At 46.5% G+C, this 15,553-nt stretch overlaps 1 long non-coding RNA gene across 4 annotated transcripts in view; it reads right to left on the bottom strand.

Annotated features, from left to right (window-relative positions):
- Positions 1-245: 245 nt before the first annotated feature.
- Positions 246-15,553, bottom strand: part of LOC118084148 (uncharacterized) — a 28,352-nt gene continuing 13,044 nt past the window's right edge. Inside the window, exons 3-9 of one of the 4 annotated variants that reach the window (XR_015947509.1) lie at positions 15,243-15,261; positions 7,125-7,157; positions 4,057-4,209; positions 3,423-3,581; positions 2,779-2,873; positions 2,253-2,310; positions 246-1,690 (exon numbers count right to left, since the gene is read on the bottom strand). This is a non-coding gene — a long non-coding RNA (uncharacterized LOC118084148). Of the gene's footprint in view, positions 1,691-2,252; positions 2,311-2,778; positions 2,874-3,391; positions 3,582-4,056; positions 4,210-7,124; positions 7,158-10,824; positions 11,438-15,242; positions 15,262-15,553 lie in introns of those variants that run through there. The other 3 variants (XR_009558152.2, XR_015947510.1, XR_015947508.1) reach the window with 3 other exon arrangements.

Below are 15,553 nucleotides of genomic sequence, written 5' to 3'. Positions count from 1 at the left end.
AGAGACAGCAAAAGGGTGCCTGTTTATGAACCCATCCTTTCTACTGAACCCCAGAGGAGGAGACACCCATTCATGTAGGAACCTCATACATGCATGGAGCACTGTGCCAGCATCTGAATGTTTTCCTTGGCTTTTTTATTATTATTAAATCCATATATCAGCTGCATTGTGCATGCTACAGCTGGTTCTGCAATAAATAAATAAATGCATATGGAATGATATGTTGAATGAAACATACAGCTGAGTAATATGAATAGAATTTTAATAAAATTAAAAATATTGGCTTATAATTTTAATCATTTCAAAAGTTTTGGGCACTGACATCAAAACATTCTGGATCTGGATCTCACCGCTTCCCTACCAAGATGCAGTCAAGATAATTTTTTATTATTGACATATTCCCTTTGCCAGTTTATAAATTGAGTGTAAGGGCATTCAGAACATGACATTTGTATTGGAAAAATACTGTAATGTGGTTTATTCTGCCCCCACCCCCCACCCCTGCTGAATATTCAAACAAATAAACAAAACGTGACATTTTTATTAAAATTCACCAGGTCCCTTGGAATGTCCTTTTGCTCTCCACAAGCCCTGATTTAAAAGAGAAATATGTGTTGTTTGAAAAATACTTCATTCTGACTACAACATGTTCATATTAGCGAAATGCTGCTTTTCAGCATCTATTTAGTCTCCCAGCCCGGAGGAATAGCTCCATCCTCTAAGAGTTTAGCAATCCTTAGGATCCAGCAGCAGGGATCAATTATAACTATGGAGGAGCAAGCTCATCTCTAAGTTGACTTAGTTGGTGTATTTAAAATGTTCTCATATATAAGTTCTCATATATAAGAGAGAGAGAGAGAGAGAGAGAGAGAGAGAGAGAGAGAGAGAGAGAGAGAGAGAGAGAGAGAGAAAGAAAGAAAGAAAGAAAGAAAGAAAGAAAGAAAGAAAGAAAGAAAGAAAGAAAGAAAGAAAGAAAGAAAGAAAGAAAGAATTGACACTGACCCTGATTGTCTTGTGCTTCTGATCCATGCATGAATGAAGACTGGTGCCTCTCTCACCCCACTGAGTGGCATCCTAGAGGCGCTCCAGGTCTCTCTATCTTGACAGACTTTTTTTGGGGGGGGGACCCACCTCTTCTCTTTTGTTTAACCTATATTGGAATTGTTTTACTTATCTTTCCAATTGAATGAGCTTTTCACGATAAGTTTGTTGTAACCCACCCTGTGGCAAAGGGCAGGTAAGAAATCTTTCAAATGAATGAAAACAGTACATTGCTACCTCGGGTTATGAATTTAATTAGTTCCGGAGGTCTGTTCTTAACCTGAAACTGTTCTTATCCATAGGTACCACTTTAGCTAATGGGGCCTCCCATTGCCACCGTGCCGCTGCTGCACAATTTCTGTTCTCATCCTGCAGCAAAGTTCTTAACCTGAGGTACCACTTCTGAGTTAGCGGAGTTTGTAACCTGAAGTGTTTGTAACCCGAGGTGTTTGTAACCCGAGGTACCACTGTATCTGTTATTTGGAGTCTTTTCTCAGCCATGCCCCTCTACCTGTGCCACACCATTCATCATCCCTGCTTCACATTGCCCTTGAATAATATTTGCCTAGCTGGAATGTGCCTTTGAACTCTGATCATGCTTCTTGCTTGCCTGGATGGACAACGGTGAGAGGTGTGTGTAGAAAACAGCCTGGAAAACAAAGGTACAAGTGTGACCTTCGGAAAGCTGGCAAGAATCGAATGCAACCGTCTGGCTGGGAAAGTCCACCCCCCTCCAGCTACCAACTGCTGTGGGCCCTCCAGATGTTGTTGCTATGCAACCCTCATCAGCCTCAGTCAGCATGGCCAAAGGTCAGCATGGCCAAAGGTCAGGGAAGATGGGAGTTGGAGTCCAGTATCTTTCAGTGAGCCACAGATTCCCCAACCCTGCCACAGACTGTAGGGACAGAAGTAAAGGCTGGAAATTGGGGCAGCCAATTCCAAATCTCTCTCCAGGAGTAGAACTGTGCTTGGCAAGGTGTGTTGCTACTTGTGTATTAAGCCAATCTCTAGGATCAGGTTCATCAGAAGATATTAGGACAACCTACTCCAACCTGGTGGCCTCCAGGTGTTTTGGACTACAACATCCAACAGCACCAGCCATCACAGCCCTTCTGTCTGAGATTGGTAGGAGTTGCAATCCAAAACATCTGCAGGCCACCAGGTTGGCAAAAGCTGTACTCAAAGTTTTCAAACAACAGATTACTATTTACCTGCAGTATCTCCTCTACTGTAGAGTGATCCTCATTTTGCTTTTGCTCCTGCTGGCCCCTGATTTAAATGGAGATAGACCACCTTGGTTATATACTCAAGTCCTTTGGGTTTGTTGGGCTGCAGCTGGAGACTGATCCCCAAACTCACCACAGGATGGGACCTGCTTGTTGCTGTACTGGTGCAGCAATCTTGTTGTACAAACATTGCTATGATTTTGTGCCATTGCAATGGTCCAGGAGCAGGGTGTGGAGCCTTCCCTCTGTCCACCCCCAGCCTGTTCTGATTGAATTCCTTTTCACCTCCACCCTTGTTGAAGTGTCAACATTAGTATAGAAGCCAACTCCTAGGGGCCAAGGTCCTTTCACCGCCCCCCCCCTAAAATATTTGAGGAGGCTGCCCACCCAAGCTGATGGGCATTGCCATTCAAATGGGGCGTGTGTGTGTGTGTGTGTGTGCTGTGTCTTGTGATCAATTATGTGGGGTGAGGATTACCTGGCACTCCCCCCCCCCTCATATTTTACTCACGTTGGCACCCCTGAACATTACTGGGGTTAGAACTGCAGCGGCTTCCATGGTATTGGGATGGGAACCAATGAGGTCAGGTCTCCAGTACTGTACTGCTGTAGGGGAGAAGCCTCACTTGAGATGGCCATGCTGTAAGATCTGGACTTCTTCCATCTAAATTCAGGTGTCAATTTATGAATAAATCATATTTCTTAAAGCTATGACAGCCTCCACCACATATTGATTCTCAAAGGAACACAGACCCTTGGTGAGCACCTGGAACTGGCTGAAATCTTGCCACAGCTCAGCAGAGATTGGGGGTGACAATCCAAGCCTTGTAACCATGTTTTCCCCTTATATTGCTACAGTACAAGTTAAAGGTGGGGATGGGGGTTGAAAGGTTGAACATGGAGAGACATAGACTATCCCTATGGTGACTTTGCCTTTGACTACAGCCCTTTCAAATTGCTGCTTGTGGAAATAAAGTTAAACGGCTATAGTAGTTTCTGTACGTTTTTTAAAATAGAACTGAGCAGAACTATCTATTGCTATCGGGCTCTGTTACATAGGCTGTGAATTTAATCAAAACACCTCTCCCTCTCTTTTCAGAACACCACACCCTGAAAATAAGTGGTACATGTACATATTTTGATGTTTATTCCTACCGGATCGTGAACAAAATGGATCTGACAACTTTTCCCAAGTGCCTCTTCAATAGTCACTTAATGGAAACGTTGGAATGGAGAAGTCTGTTTAAAGTTCTTTCCTTCTCTTGCCTCTGAACAAAACCTTAATGGTGTGTTTACGGCCTTGAGCTATGCTGCCTGTGAAGAAAAGAAATCATGGGTGGGTGGGTGGGTGGGGCAGAAGCTGGAAAACTCTAGGAAACACGTTTCTGACGGTGAGGCCTCTGGGGTTGCCCATGTGCGTCCCACATTGTGCCTTGAGCACCCTTTGATGTTTCTCTCCCCCCATCCCCACACATAAAACATACCTCATGGCCATCTTCCTCCCAAAGAGGTGATCTCCCACTGATTTCGGGGGATGGGGGCAGCAGGATCGTCTCTCAATACGCTATACACCAGAGATGTGTGTATGTACTTTTAAATCCTGCATGCTTATTCGGAAATGAGTTCCGCTGCCTTCCGTGGGGGCTTCTGTTTAGGATTATTGCTGCCTCAGTGTATATTCAGACTCTTTTCTTCATTGCCAAATATCTCTTACGATGCTGCCACTATGCGAGCTAAGAAGAGTCGGTTTCAACTGTCCATTAATGAATTAATTGCATTTCTATCTCACCTTTTTCTCCAAGGATCTCAAGGTAGTGTGCATGGATCTTCCCACTCCTCATGTAATCCTCACGACAACCCTGTGAGGTAGGTCAGGTTGAAGGTCACCCAGTGGGCTTCATGGTCAAGCAGGGATTTGAACCCTTGACTTCCAGGTCCTAGTCTGTCAAGACACCACACCACTTCCTGAAGGAGCATCTCCACCCCCATCGTTCAGCCTGGACACTGAGGTCCACCTTCAAGGGCCTTCTGGCGGTTCCCTCACTGCGAGAAGTGAGGTTACAGGAACCAGGCAGAGGGCCTTCTCGGTAGTAGCGCCCGCCCTGTGGAACGCCCTCCCATCAGATCTCAAGGAAATAAACAACTATCTGACTTTTAGAAGACATCTGAAGGCAACCATGTTTAGGGAAGTTTTTAGTGTTTGATGTTTTATCATTTTTTTAATATTCTGTTGGACGGGGTAGAAATTTTATTATTATTATTCGTCATCATCCTAATTGTTATAGGTAAGGATTGCAGCCTTAATCCTTCCCTTTCCATTCCCCTCGGAAGGAAGTATGGAGAACAGGAAGGGAACAACCAAAATATGTAAGAGAGAACTGTAGAAAATAAGAACACCGAAAGCTGCCTTATACCGAGTGAGACCTTCAGGCTATCTAGCTCACTGTTGTGTACACTGACTGGCAGCAGCTCTTCAGAGTTTCAGGCAAGTGCATTCCCAACCCTATTTGGAGATGCTGGGGATTGAACCTGGGACTTTTTGCCTGCAAAGCAAAAATCCTACTGCATTAGCCATGACCCATATCCATCCTACAGCGTCTTGAGAAACACTGGTGCTTGATGTGCTTTCCCTCCAATCAGCTTCCCTTTGAAAACTTAAGCCACTGGGGTCTGTACATGAGAGACGTGCCCAGATGTCACCATACGTGCAGATGGCAGTTTCATGAATAGGAGTTTGGGGAGGGGTTGCAGGTGTGGGGAAACCAGACAGGTAATATGTATTAGGCGAGGACATCTCCATCATCATCATCATCTCTCTAGTGTGTACAGCAGTGTGCAATGCAACTTGAAATGTGAGGGTGTGTATGGAAATCAACCTCATTGCATTTTAAGCCTCTAACGTCTACATAGCCTAGCAGAGTAGTCTTCTGCCCTTACTTGTGCTTTGCCATGTTTGAGATAGCAGGGTAGAAGGCTAAGACACTTTCTTCCTATTCCCCACCTCCCTTGGATTTGCAGTCTTAATTGTCTGCATTTCCCCCAAAATCAATGTGTTCTTTTGAAAGAATATAAATTAATCAAAAGAACCGCACACCTATTGCATGTATGCACATTAAAATAAATGTGCAACCCTGTACAAAAAGGAAGATGCACACTCAGACACATGCACACCTATACATGTATGTTGGGTGTGTGTGTGTGGGGGTGTAAAATACAGAGTCTGCTTTTGCCCATTTATAGTCATATTGGGATTTCTGGCTCAGGCCTGCAGTTAAATAAGACATGGCATTCGAAATGTGATCCTCTGTGGGACTACTGTGGAATTATGAACAGGCTGTTCTCATTTCTGTCTTTCCCTAATGAAGGGCAGGGGACCCCAATGGTATCTGGCTAGCCTGTATAGATTTGTCTTTGGGATACAACATTCCTGGAAAGCTTGTGCATAGCAAACACATTCCTCATTAGTTCACAGAGTTCTACAAATTCCAAAAATACAGTTTGTGTACTGATGACATTGCCACCCTTTCTCTAATAAGTGTAGAAACTCATCAGGCTCTTCTGGGAGGTGAGTGTTTGAGACAATTGTGTTACATAATAAGAATGAATTGGTAGATAACGAAAGTTAATCGACAGCAAATACTGAGAAGCTTTCTGTCAGTCTTCAGGGAACCTGTCAGAAAATATTTATTCTTCTACCAGTTTTACTACCAATTACCTATTTATCTACTGGCACTTTGACGTGCTTTCGAATTGCTAGGTGGGCAGGAGCTGGGACTGAGCAATGGGAGCTCACCCTGTCGCGGGATTTGAACCACCGACCTTCTGATCGGCAAGCCCTAGGCTCAGTGGTTTAACTCACAGCACCACCCGTGTCCCTACAGATGAGATGTAACAAGGGAGAATTCTGGGGGTGGTGGAAGGAAAACTGAGATTGGTGAGGCCATGCCTCATCTGCCCTAATGGACCAGGTTCCACTGCCACCAACCCTGACTGCAGCCCTTTGCCCCTCCTGAAAGCTGCTCTGAAGGTCTCCAAGCATCTAGAGGGGGTTTTCAGGGCAGGAGGGAGCTGCTTCCAGGACATGATAGTACAAATGCCCCATTCCATAAGCAAAATTAACTCCATGCTGCTTTAAATCCAAGTCCATCTTTCTATCCAGCTGTTCTCAAAGGTGATCATAGCATTGGCCCATTATATTCTCCCATCAACCCTATGATGGAAGTGGAGAAACCATGCTGTTTGCAAATGAGCAAATGTAGGCAATCCAATATTCTATGGTAAGTAAAAGCTATCGCCAAACTATTTGGCCAGTGTGCATTTACGAAAAGTATGTGCCTTCTAGAAGGATATGATGTAATAGCTCAGTTGGTTAGAGCATGGTGCCCTTAATGCCAAGGTTTCAAGTTTGGTTCCTAAATGGGACAACAGCTTATTCTTCCATTGCAGAAGGTGGACTAGATGGTCCTCAGGGTCCCTTGCAATTCTCAAGTCTATGATTCTATGAAATATTCTTTCCTTTCATAATAATAATAATAATAATAATAATAATAATAATAATAATAATAATAACCCTGTCTTTAGAGCACACTCATAGTTTACACAGAAATAAGTCTCACTGGTTTGGATTCAAGAGACTGGTGCGGGGGTGGGGGGAGAGGAACCAAAGGAAGGAAAATCTTACCATGTACCCTACTCCCATCTGATTTTGGGGAGTATTAAGTGATAGAAAGCTGTGATCTCATGCCCAAGCTGGCCAGATGATAAACAGAGAGAGAGGATGGAAGACCATGCAGGCTGAAGCAGCCAACTATTTTTATGGACTTTCTATAGAATATCCCTGCCTAATTTATGACATACCTTTTCAAGCTGAAACTGCCACCAAGTGCTCATCTGTAGGATGAAAGGAAAAAAGCTTTTGTTCCAGGTAGAAATAAAAGAAACCTCTTACAGTCTACTTTGCCACGTGCTTCATAGCTGGGCAGAGGGTTGGCAAAGACTTCAAGGTCACATACAAACAAGTCTTCTTACAAGGAGAAAAGTTCTTTTTCACATCATACCTGATAGCCAAGTCCCGTGTGTCACGGTCTTACTGCGTTAAATGTGCCATGTTGTTGTATGTATTGAATAGGGGTTCAAATAATTTAAGTGTGGTTTTTCCAGAGGATGCTAATCCATTAAAGTGAATGGGTAGTTTCCCCACCCCACCCCACCTCCCTCCCTCCTTACTTACAAGCCCAAGGGTGGCACTGCCTGCCAGCTTCCTCCTCCTTAGTCACAGCATTGTCCTTGTAGAACTTGGTGGGAAGTGGGGAGCAAGAGAGAGAAAACTAGAATATGTATCGGTATCTATCTATCTATCTATCTATCTATCTATCTATCTATCTATCTATCTATCTATCTATCTATCATCGGCTCTGACTCCACCTACTGTTGGCCTCCCAGCATGAAGTGCACCAGTCACCACTGAGGTTTTCTGACACCTACCCAGGAGGTAGGAATGATAAAAACAAATTCACAGTAAAATGCATGCAGTTTTAGAATTGGCAATCTCCTAAACTAGAGGTTCCCAAACTGTGGTCCACGAGCTTCATTCAGGCAGTCTGCAATGTGTCTGTGGATTTGTGGCTGAACATGGGAGATGTCCTTAAATATTGCTTGACAGGGGTCTCTTGGAGCTTCAGGGATTGAATCGGAGACCTTCTGCATGAAAGGCAGATGTTCTACTGCTAAGCAATAGAGGAAGAAAGTCACAACTCTCCAAGGTAGCTTTTTCATAGAGTTTCATTTTCAGGGTTTGGACTTCGAACATTGCACCAATTCAGCTTAGGGTGGTCATGTGATAGCATCTGAGTGAGCCTGAAGAGAAAGTTCTCTGAAACCGAACAGCTGGCACGCTGCTATGGCAACTTAAATGAGTTCAAGATCTGCTTTAGGGATACCCACCTGGCTATGATTCTATGTTGCCCTTTAAAGCCATATGCAAACAGTGAAACAATGGGTGGAAAGCAGCACTTGGATGCTATGGTTCCAAATTAAATCTGACAGGGAAGAGGAATCCCATCCCACAGCAACCCAATGAGGATTGAATATGGACATAGAATGCAGACTGGCTGTTGAGGGAGATCAGGAGCAGAAAACAGGAGAGAAGGAGGGAGGAGTGGATGGATGGATGGATGGATTTGTTGAAACTCTGAACAGAAGCACTCCACACTGAATTACAGTATTACAGAGGTCCACTTGTTCCTTCAAGTTCCGATGTTCAGGGTATGAGTGATGCTGCTTATGTAGCCAAAACACCACCACCAAGACAGGAGGGAGGTACTGTCTGGATTTGGTGAACCCAAAGTTTTGGAGAAGAATAAAAAATCAGGGGAAACCCCCAATTGGGAGGGGTGGATAGGGAGGATCTTTCAGTTCTGTGGGTCTGCAGCCCAAACAAAACTTTGCCAGCTCATCAAGAGCAAGGCCTTATTTACAGCCAATCCTGCACCGAGTTTGGCCTCCCTTCATAAGCCTCTGCTGATTGGGAGGGGTTTATACAGGAGCCGAACTTTTGACAGGATTGGGCTCAGAGTCAGACCTATCTCGTTCCTCCTGCCTTTCCCAGCAGCGACGCTCTTTTGCCTGGCTTCCGCATAAGAAGATCCACCCCCATCTCTCTCTCTCCCCCCCCCCGCCGCCCCAATTCCCAACCGAACCGTGTCTTCTGGTATTTGGAGCAATTATGCGGTGTGTGTCCCCCCCCTTCCTATTGGGACGATCTGTCAACAGCTTCTGGAAGCAGCTTATTCATCTTCATTAGGGCTCCAGCGATATGTCATTCCGGAGAGGAGGGGAAGACGACGAAGCCAATTTGGCTGGGGCGATCAGGGAGCGAGGTCACGCTGCGCACCGAGGACTCGGTGGGTGCGAGCAAGGCTGGAGCGTGGGCCCGGCCGGGGGAGTCACTGGGGTGTCAAAGGACCCGCCGCTCCCCCGGGGAATCGACGGCCCCTCACCCCCCCCCCCCCCGCCCTGGGCTCTTCACATCCTCGTTAGCCATCGCGATGAGAGGCCGGCTGCGTGAAGGGCTGGCCTAGGACTCTTTGCAGAGGGAGTTTTAGGCTGCATTCCGAAGCAGGAAGAAACCCCACTGGAATGAATGGGATGCATTCCAAGGAAATGCGCGCAAGACAGAGAGGAAGGGAGAAGCAGGGTTCAGAGGGAAGAAGGCAGAGCCAGGGCCGAAGGAGAGCCTCGACGGGACTGTGGAGGGGGACGTGTAAGGGCATCGACGTCGGATTTCATGGGAAGCTCCTCGCCCCAAACACTCCCTGGAACCCTAAACTGGAACACACTGGCTTCTGTTAAGACGGGTTCAGCACCTGGCAGAGAGCAAGAGAGACCACTGACACCACAATTCTCTGCATACAAATTGTTAGCAAAATAATAATAATTTTTTTTAAAAGAAAGCCATGTTAGGAGCCCCAGTGGCACAATGCGTCTGGCTGTTAACCAGAAGGTTGGTGGTTCGAACCCAGCCAGGGACGGCTTGTGGGCAGGATTCTTGGGGTTGGACTAGATGACCCTCGGGGTCCCTTCCAACTCTACAATTCTGTGATTCTAAGTACACAAAGAGAGTTCTTTGGCACTTTGCAAGATTAACATGTTTACTGTGGCACCAGCTTATCTTGACCTAAAAAGACACACAAACACCCCGCGCGAAAACCGGGATATGAAAAGCGATTGCTACAACCATAAACCGGTGACGAGGAATTTTTGGCCCTCCAGATGTTCCTGAACTACGCCTCCCATCATCCCTGACCATTTGCCATACTTGCCGGGGTTCATGGGAGTTGTAGTTCAGCAGCATCTGGATGCCGAAGGTTCCCCCACCCATGGGCGTACCCAGGATCAAAACTAGGGGGGGGCAAGGGGAGGGGCCAAGGCACGGAAGGGGAGGGGCCACAAAGTGGGCGGGAACGGCGAACTCGCGCTCCGCCGGGCTGTGCCCCTCCCTAGCAGCAGGGCTGGTGGGCGGAGGCGGAGCCCAGCCCAGCGGAGCGCGAATTCGGCGTTCCCGCCCACCGCGCCGCGCTCCCTGGTTCCCCGCCGCGCTTGGCCTTGCCTGAGGGCGCGCCGGGGAGCTGGAGGGAGGGTGCGGCGCGGTGCGGTGCGGCGGGAATGGCGAACTCGCGCTCCGCCGGGCTGTGCTCCGCCTCTGCCCACCAGCCCTGCTTCTAGAGTAGGGCAGCTGCCCTAACTTGCCGCATGGTGGGTACGCCCTTGCCCCCACCCCTGCGCTGCGGTCAAGAGGAAAAACTCCCAACTGCAACATTTTATTGCAGTGTCCCAGTTGCTCTCTAAATTCCCGATCAATTCCTGATGAGGGTCCTCTCTAGGCCAAGACACCGCTTGCCACAATCACCTGCCATTTTGGCAGTCCAAATGGCCTACTCATTTTCCCGGGAAAAGGCCCTTCCATTTGAGGGAGTGTAAAGGGTGCCACGATAAATCGGCTAGCCTTTAAGGGGCCGCATTGTACATCGTGTTAATTGAGAGCAAAGCCACAAGCATGGATTCTTAAATCATTTCTCATGTTATATGTTATATACCGCATAGATCACGGCGAAGACACACGTTCAGGCTGAGAGTCCAAGCACATTTTCTGAGTTCACTCAGTGTGTCTTCCCTCTAGGAAAGGGCTTCCAAAAACACAGGATTTATTTAAGTGTCCATTATGTCCTGTTCACCTTATAGACCATTATCCTCTTCTTAAATCTCTTCCTCGCTCCGTTTTGAAAATTTCCATTCACTTTTGTCGGTTATTTATACCTCCATCTTAAGTCATAGTACTGATGCCAGAATTTGGCAAACCGCAGCTTCGCCATTAACACCTTTTTACCGAGTCTTTCCCACTGATGTTTGCCGACAGGGCGTTTCGAAGTGATTATTGCAGTCCATCCGATGTATTTCCCATTCAAATCGCTCTCTGGAGAACCCCTAAGAACTCAGGAGTTGGCAAACTCAGCCCGGTTGGAGCCCAGCCCTGAACGGTGCCAAAAGGATATTCTGCGAGCTCTTCTTGCTTTTCCAAAAGAAAGCGGTGGGTGGCGCTCGAGTTCCCTCGCATTATTAACCCGACGGATGCTGTGCGCTGCGGGCTGACTCAGGCAGGCTGGCACACGTCTCTAGGAGAGACCGAGGCAGAGAAATGGGCAGCTGAAATGTTTTTAGAATAACACTTCTTTTCTTTTCTTTTAAAAAAGACTGCTATTTAAAACGGTTAAAATGTCTCCCTAGACCAGTGGTTCCCAACAGGTGGTCCGGGGACCCCCAGGGGTCCGCGAGCTATGCCAGAGGGGTCCGCAAGATGCTATTAGAATAAAAAATATATTAAATATATTTCGTATGATAACAGATTTTTTGTTTTGGCCGCTTCCTGCATGAGCAGAGTCTAGCGCAAAACTAGAATTGGATAGAGGCAGTAGTTCTGCTGTATGCCGTTAGGTGGCGCTTTACAAACACTACTGTTTTGCAAAGAGGCGGCGCGCGCATTCTACTAACGCTCACCTCCCCAAGATGCTTTGCGCGCGTCGGCTTCATTTGTGCGCTACTGCGCAGGTACCCTGTCTTCTCCATTCCCCTCCCTCCTCCCTGGCGCGCGCTGCCTCTTTGCAAAACAGTAGTGTTTGTAAACAAAGCGTTTTTTCGCGGAAGCTACAGTTCGCGTAGTTAAAAATGGACCGTTGCTTAAAAAGTGGTTCGTTAAAACGACAAAGGCCTACAGATGAAGAGGAAGATAATGCATTTGATGTTCAAGCAATGGGGGTCCTTGTCACAATAGCGGCTTGATGAGGGGTCCTCGAGAAAATTTTGTTGGGAACCCCTGCCCTAGACAGAATTAGGGATTCTAGGAAAGGCTATTTTTGGTCAACTAAAAATGCTTATATTCCCAAACCGTTTGAAGAATTCCCGCATAAAGGATTGGATTAGAATAGATCATATAAAACAGTTGGCGTTCCTGCAATATTCAAAGAATGGAGATTTCCCCTGATTTAGCAATTTAGGCCAAGAGAAAGAAAGATCAAATCTGTTATGCTTCTGAAGCCAATTGTTTTTTGTTTTTTTAATCACATTGATAAACAGTCATTTTAGCAGAATTAGATTGTGGGCGGACACATAAACCAGGGGATCATATGTTTGAATGCTTCCCCCATTTATTGTTTCTTAAAAATATCGACCTATAATAGAAAAGGCTGAGCTAAACTCTTTCACCCTATATGGTAGATTGCAAGACTGAAGCCTAAGGCATGTGCTACTCCAGCAACAGAAGGAATAGGAAATGAAGTGGTTGCATAACAATGTCACTTCTGACAACAGATGAGGGGTATTTAAATAATAATAATAATAATAATAATAATAATAATAATGATAATAATAAACTGCTGTGTAAATATATCCCTGCAGGTAGAATAGTGCTTTGGATCAGAGTGCTTTGGATCAGAGTGCTTTGGATCAGAGAATGTTGCACTAGTCACAGCCAGACAAGGCTCCTGACCAAATATCATTTACCAAAGAATCACACCCATACACTTATATGCTCAGGCTCTCCCGTTCCTTATATTGCGCTTGTGCACGTCTGTAAAGGCGTGCGCAAAGTAAAGTGCCCCCCCCTTTCAAAGTCAAGGACGACCAAATTGATTTTCGGAGACAGTCAAATACAATTATCCCCGCTCTATGGGACACAAGGCAACGCTGCGCTGGAATTAACCTCCTTTCAAGATTCTCTAACGATCACACGATTCATTTGCTCCCTTAATCCTAATAACCTTGCCAGCATCAGTCTCAATAACAGACTCCATTGAATAAGCCAACATCTGAATACATTTATGAGCTTCCTGAGATAACATTGCTCGGCCCCTTGTACTGTCCATTACAGGCAGCCTGCTAAAGTGTTCAGACGGACTGGGAGACAGAAATGGAAAGCGCCATTCCACACGGGCTGATAGAACACCGGGAGAGTGACAAGAAAGCGACACCCTGGTCCATTTCTCCCGTCTTTGCTACAGTAGTAGAATTGGGTATCCGTACTTTGCTCTGGTCCAGTTCGCTTCTCCACGAGGCAGGAGTGGGGACTGTCCCAGAGCAAAACGCCTGCACTGCACGCCCGATCTGAGCAAAAGCCCAGGCCTGCAAGAAACGGGAAAGATTCCAAACCTTTTCTTGGGCAACGTTCACGGCCCAAGGTTTCTCTTTGCTCAGATACCACCAACCAACCAGAGCCCTTAGACTCAAAACCGAAAGGCACCGAGGTTAGAAGCGGAGGAAGAAAACTTGTTCGCGCCCACGTGAACTTCTGAGGCTCTTTTTGTTCGACTATTCAGGACTAGTCTAACAGAGGACTTTGCAGCCATTGCCCCGCGATCAGACTAAACTAGGGCAGGATGGAGTCCAGAGGCCAGTGGCATTCCCCCCCCCCAATTTTATCACGGATAATGCATGTCACAAGGCTGAGTCCTAGATCAAATCGAGCTCTGAGGATATTAAGGCACGCCTTGGGAGGAGGACAATCCTTAAGCCCCTCCCCCCTTTTAAAGTATTAGTCATGGACAATACTGTCCCCCCCTAACTCAAGTAAATAAATAGAAATACTTAATTAACTGATCAATTGCGTCACAGATAACGATGTTCTGCCCCCCCCAACATAAAGCCCCCCCAATAAATCCTGGCTACGCCCATTGTATTAGTTCTCTTGGACAAAAGGGTCCACGTTTAGAGCAGTGGTGGCCGCCTGTCCCCACTCTGACCACAGCTCCATTAAGAAGCCCAAGCTTTCCTTTCATCCATGATGTTTTGGGAGTACGCTCATTTCAAACAAGCGATGTATAAGGTCGAAATGTCAAACTGCAATGATAGCTTTGAAGGTGCTGTCCTTTCTCCGTTTCCTCACCTGCCACTGTGAGGGGCGGGAATCTGTTTTATACCACGTGGTTTCTCCTTCTCCCCGTCTAGTCCAGAGTTAGCCACGCCACCGTGGTGGCTTCCAGATATGGCTAGACTGCAGTTTCCAATAGTCCCAACCAACGTAGCCATTGATCATCAGGGATGATAGGAGCTGTAGTCCACATTGACTGCGGGTGCGGCTAATGTGAATTATGGTTCAACCCCATCTGGAGGCCACCATTGGCTACCCCCCCCCCCAAATCTAGCCCAACATTGCCTTTTCAGTCTTCTCCAATCTGGTGCAGCGCAGATGTTTTGGGCTACAACTCGTTATCAAGCCCCAGCTTGATGGGTCTATATTCTGACTAGTCCTCCCGAGTCTGCTACTTGATCTTTTTTAACCCTAAATATGCCCCTAAGGGAACTTGCACGTGTTTGCCCATTGAGCTAAAGCCCCGGTACCTCCACCTGAATATCCCCCTGGTGATTGGGCAATAGGTCGGTGCTGCAAGCGAATAACCTTATGGTAGGATCTGACCAAGGCCACCCATGGAAACCTGTGGCAGAGAGGCAGGAGGCCTGCGCTCCAGATGTCCTGCGATATCAGACACATTCCAGAAACCGACACCACCCATAGCCTCCCTCGGCTTGGAGCACACAACAAACAGCTGCTGTTTGCACGTTGTAAGCCACCGTTTCCTTACAGGCAATGTATACAGTTTTCTGTAATACACCCTCCCTTTTTTATCAGTGAGATATTACAGAGATGGCTCGCAGCTCCTCCAGACGTCCCTCTCTTTCTGCACTTACAGCCAATTAAAATAAAGAGAGCATCCCACGCCAGGATGGATTAGAACCAAGGCTGAACAAAATCTCTGGTCTTAACCAACTGTCTCTCATCTTTTGAAATGCCCCACGAATATATTTGCAAAGAAATAATAACAATACTGCTCAAGAATTAAAATACAGGCACGTTTACTCAGAAGTTCCATTGAGTCCCATTAACTGCTCTAAGGACCACTTTAAAAAATCACAAAACGGTAAACTCACTTTCCAGTATTACAGGAATCTTCTCCAAGTTCGATGTTAAACAACACGAAGTTGAGGGGAAAGAAGAAAAGAGACGAATAAAATATGCGTTAGTTAGACGACGTAGCGGAAGCTCCATCTCTTGCTTGTTAAGCAGGCGTCATGACGGCGATTTCTGTCCATTGCAAATCACTGTTTGTCCCAAAGCAAAGCATCCTGGCCGTGAAGCATTATGGGAGCAGGGAAGGCAGTGGCCTCCCTCTCCCTCTGAAAACATCAACGCCAGCAGTTATTGGAATCGGTCTTTGGTAAGAATCGGAAGTCTCAAGTAC

Source organism: Zootoca vivipara, chromosome Z1 (assembly GCF_965207765.1).
Source record: "Zootoca vivipara chromosome Z1, rZooViv2.hap1.1, whole genome shotgun sequence".
Taxonomy (NCBI): domain Eukaryota; kingdom Metazoa; phylum Chordata; class Lepidosauria; order Squamata; family Lacertidae; genus Zootoca; species Zootoca vivipara.
Note: the sequence above shows the minus strand (reverse complement) of the source record. Positions and strands in the feature narration are given on the sequence as shown.